The following is a 4,802-nucleotide window of genomic DNA, read 5'->3' on the forward strand; positions in this document are numbered from 1 at the left end:
TGGATCTTTTTCTTCTCTCTGCCATGACGTGTGTCTCACGCAGTACTGACCCCTTTGCGTGGGGATCTCACTCCGTAACTTCTAAAGTACCGATAGCAGAACCTTAAACTCTGGACCTCATCGATACTCCAGGTATGTACTACTGTTTTATCGGTTCCCATTTAGAACAGAGTTCCGGGGGAGCATCCGTACTACAGACATTACAATTCTAGGAATTAGAAATTAAGGACGCAAGGCTGAATACATCTCAGTCCCACATGTTAAACTACCTCAGGCTTCCTCCACACTCTCTTTAGATTCAAACCTTGGCAGGACTCTACAAATGTAACCGTTGTGTTCATAAGTTGTAGATATTTAAGAGGTCTGCTAGGGAAGACCTGCTAAACTGCAGTCTCATGCAGTGAGCAAAGTTTGGTCACCTGTCTTGCAGGGACATTGGAGAGGTTGTCTTTCTTATCATGGAAAGTATTCTCTTCCGAATGGCCTGGACTCTTGTGGGGTAGTAAGATCTATTATGGCTACAACGCTTTAGATTTCTCTTTTTCTCCCCTGGCCTTGGCCTCAGCAACTAGTTTGATTTGTCTCCTTCCATTTTTAGCTTGTACTCGTCCACCTTCTCCCTCCGCCCGTTCCATTTGAACTCTACTATCTTCTTTGGCGCCTTCTTCTCTGCTCCACCTTCTCCCTCTGCTTCCTCCTCCTTCGTTTGAGCTCAGCAACCTCTTCAGCTCAAAGCTCTGCCAGTTTCTTCTCCATTTCTTCCTCCTCCGTAGGGCTTTCATTGAAATCATGGTTATACTGCTCGGCATTTCTTCCAACCTACACACAGGAATCCCGTTGACAACTACTGAAGGGAACTCAGCTTCCAAGCTTCTTTTTTTCCCTAGCAAAGGATCATCAATGACCCATCCCAACGCTGTGCTCACAGCATATGGCTCATCCCCATGGTCAAATTAATGACCGTGTTAATGAGCTCCCAAGGTTCCAACATCTTGGGAGTGTTGGTTCCAATCAACAGGTCAACATTGGCGGTTATGCCTGGGAATTCGTACCTTTGACAGGTATGGCCATTTTGTCAAATCTCCTTCAGTCACAATTTATTCTGTACTTACAGGCATTTTCCTCTCGGAGGTTATAGACAAGGTTGGTCTCAAACCCGGACGAATCCAAGCCAGAACACAAATATGCCGGCACAACCATTTCTTGTTCCACGGCTTGAAGGAGAGAGTGGGTTCGTCTAGCAGCCATATTGAGCCTTTTCATGAGATGCTTCAAACAAAAGGTGATCCAAAAAGCATGTGGGTGAATTATTCAGTCTCCTTTGATGGACTTGACTCGGAAAGGTAGGATGTAGAAAAGACAGTAATCCTTTCCGTCCCCTATATGACCACAAGTCCAAGACCACCATACTTTGTAACAAACCGACAAAGTACACAGTCGGATTCCAGCACAGCAGCTTATTCAGCTTTTGAACATCAGCGCTGACGTGCATACATGGTGCTTTGCATTCAGGTTATTGCATGGACTTTTACAATTATAAGATCGCTTTCTGAACAGTTTTCACGATCAGTAGATGGATTTTTTTGTAGTTTAGCTTTTGAAATAATGCTAAAATCACTTATCTGCGGTCATAATATCATCTGGTTGGTTAGTTTGCTTTCACACCAGAAACAAACCTCAGCACAGTTCGCTCGAAAGCAGACCAGGGCCCACCTTTTCAGTTCAGTTGTTTGGTCCGTATCAGGGTTCGATTTACAGCTTTTGTACGAGCCCAAAAGAACCATACAAACTGGGAAGATCTACCCAATCACATGGGTTGGTGTGAAAACGCTGTGGCTTCAGCCTATCAACAACCTGTGAACCAGTTGCTCTAGTCTAGCTGGTGTATCCCGAATGTCGGCAAATAAAAGGATCTGATAGGATTCCAAAGTTCTTCAATGAATGCTACCAGATCTTTGAACAGGGCTCCGTGTTTGAATGTTCCCAGTATATCATGTCTTAACGGGTTTTTCATTGCTATCTTAGGTTATACAGCAAATTAGACATGGCTGTTTTCTGAACGCAGGCATATTGTTTTGCTTTTTGTTTCTTTACTTTTGCATTATTGGATCATGTTTCTTAACTTACTTGCATTATTCGAATTAGCCTTCCTGGCACCATGCAACCTTCGAAGGGAACTCCACCACATGTTTTTCTTGTATCAGCGTCCGCTTCAGCTGATTGCGCAACGATCAACGGGCCTAGTGCGCATCCATAGCAGCTGTTTACCCAAACACACAAAGTTAACAAAGTCAATGACCCATCCTCTCTCTTCACAGGCAACAGAAATGCACTTGGATTTACGCCAGTGCGTGTAGCGTGCACACTGTGCACACAAACACGAATGACCTTTCATATTAATGAGTAGCGCCTCACATACCTGACGTTGGTGCGCCGTGGTGATCCCGGCGAATGACTCCTCTGACGGGATAACAAATCGCACTCGTTCGAGTCTTGTGAAAGATTTCTGCTTCTTTGCCCTTTGATGGACATGCAAGAATGTATAACGGTTGCAATAGCCTATTCATTTAACATTTTGTTATTTGATGCAGATATGAAGCTTTGTGTGCTTATGCAGCATGCAATGGTTTTGCTGGTTTTACACAGGTTGCTGGCAAGGTTATGATTTGGGCTGAAAACTGGCAACACTTACTGAACCACTTGTGTTCTGCATATCATTAAAAATAAGAGATAAACGACTTATGTTTTTGTTCGGTCCTCCCCGCCACCAGGAGACTTTGCCGGGAGGAGAGCTTGAGGCCTTCAGTTAGCTTAGCTGTTAGCAACATAAATTTAGGCAGTGCAAACCCCCAGCACCAGGAGGCCAGGGGCACTGCCCCGACTCCACCAACGGATCAGCAAACTCCCATTAGCTCCCATCAGAAAATATCCCATTGGCTCTTTGTCGACGGAACCAGTGCCACGCTAACTTCCGGGTTGGTCTACAAAACTACGCCATCCCAGCACTCCATTGACGACCGCAAGGGGTTATGGCTAGAAAGGATCCGTCTAGTGTAAGTATGACATGGCATTCTCCTTGTAATCGGAGGGACGGAGGACGGTGGAGAAAACAAACTCAGAAGGAATCGGGATTCCGAAGTGGGCCGAATGCCCAGCTGCTCCTCCTCCAGCCAGGAGCAGGGCTCTTCACCTCGCTGCTCCGCTGGTTCCTGCTGACAGCCAACACCGTCACCGCTGGAGGACCAGGACGTATTGCTGGGCCCGCCGGAGAGAAGGAAGACACGAGAGAACCAGGACTGCGTGAGTCAGACTGTCAGACCCTGCTGCAGTCAAATGAGATTTTCTAAAAGGACCCTGACCCTCCGAAACACTACCGCTTTTGACCACAGGGGCCGCCAAAATCAACACAAAATGAAAGTTCTTTGGTGTAACTTGAAGCTAAAAAAAAAATCATAACTTTGAACATGATTTCAAATGAATGCATCCGACACAAACACATACACACATGGAAGAAGTGAAACGTTTTCACTATTCAGTTTATTTCATAATGCCTTGCTCACCGTGGTATACTGTAGCTCGGTTCCCAACGGCTTAGGAAACACTTCATGAACATGTGGTGTGCGCGTGGTAAATTCATTCTTTGTGAACAGAGGGAGAGTCACTCCTGTACAGTAACACATTTTAAAAGTAAGACTCGTCAAGTCTTGCCCTTGAATCAGAATTGCTTAAATGAGAGATAAAATTTGTACATGACCAGACGAAGAAAAAAGGAAAAGTGATTGTGCAAAAAGTACTTGAGGGATATGAGAAAAAACTAAATCACATTCTTTTTAGAGTACATGTCATGTTTTGGATGTAAAGCTGGTGGGAAGCATTTACATTATCAGACATCGATCCTTCTCGCTCACAATTTCATTCACTGTCCGTTACATTAAAAATATATCTTTTTTTTAGCTTTTATCCCCACTAAATGTCACATAAAACAAGCACTTAAAATGCAGGCAACTTCTAAGGCAACATGTGAACTAAAAACAAACTAGATACTGTATAGGGAGCTATAGGCTCCTCTATTTTTTTGTACGCAAGGGCATTCCCAGACCAGATAAAACATGTCGTAACGCAGAAATGACACAAGAGCTATCATACAAAGTGAACTACTGAATAGAAAAGACAAAAAACAAAACAAAAAAAACAATACTGAAGTCCAAATAAAAAGGGGAATCGGCAGCTCCCCGTGTTTGCTCGGGAAGCTAGGTGTGTGTTTTTGTTTTAAGAGCATGAGGAGCAGATTATTAACCCCCCCCCCAGCCATTCCCTTTTCTGCGATGTCTGACAGCAAGAACTCCCCTCTCTCTGAAACGATGACATCTCGAAGAAGTTGACGGGTACGGCGGTCTGTGGGAAAGGGCTCATACTCACAATTAGAAAAAAAGGGGAGACATAAATAAGTTGATTTAAGGGGTGTGTGGTTTGCATAACAGGGATTCCACGCACACGCGCTGCAGAACAGGTTCCAAACATACCTCACCGATCTCCAAAGATTCTTGCATATGATTCACACTGTTTTTTTCTTCTTTTTTCCACCCCGAAAAAGCCTTGTTTTCACATTCTGGAGGACGGTGTGGCCGCCGGCTGCTGAGGCGAGGATGCACACCGACCGGGCAGCCCAGAGGGCCCTGAGAGCAAACATGTAGGAACACACACGACCCGCACTCGCCGGCCCGCCGTCGCACCCGAGAGGGGAGGGGGGGGGGGGGGGGGGGGCTCGGTCGCTGAAGGGAAAGGTCCAACCCCCCGGAGCG

The 4,802-nt window shown here is 45.5% G+C and overlaps 1 protein-coding gene across 3 annotated transcripts in view; it reads right to left on the bottom strand.

Annotated features, from left to right (window-relative positions):
- Window positions 1–3,518: 3,518 nt before the first annotated feature.
- map3k7 (mitogen-activated protein kinase kinase kinase 7) overlaps window positions 3,519–4,802 on the bottom strand; it is a 16,013-nt gene continuing 14,729 nt past the window's right edge. For all 3 annotated transcript variants that reach the window (XM_068708548.1, XM_068708546.1, XM_068708547.1), the window contains one exon: window positions 3,519–4,802. This exon is cut by the window's right edge and continues 492 nt beyond it. The gene's annotated coding sequence lies outside the window, so the exon portion shown is untranslated.

This window comes from Cebidichthys violaceus, unplaced genomic scaffold (assembly GCF_023349555.1).
Source record: "Cebidichthys violaceus isolate CVI_PGR_0920_01 unplaced genomic scaffold, fCebVio1.0.p SCAF_14, whole genome shotgun sequence".
Lineage (NCBI taxonomy): Eukaryota > Metazoa > Chordata > Actinopteri > Perciformes > Stichaeidae > Cebidichthys > Cebidichthys violaceus.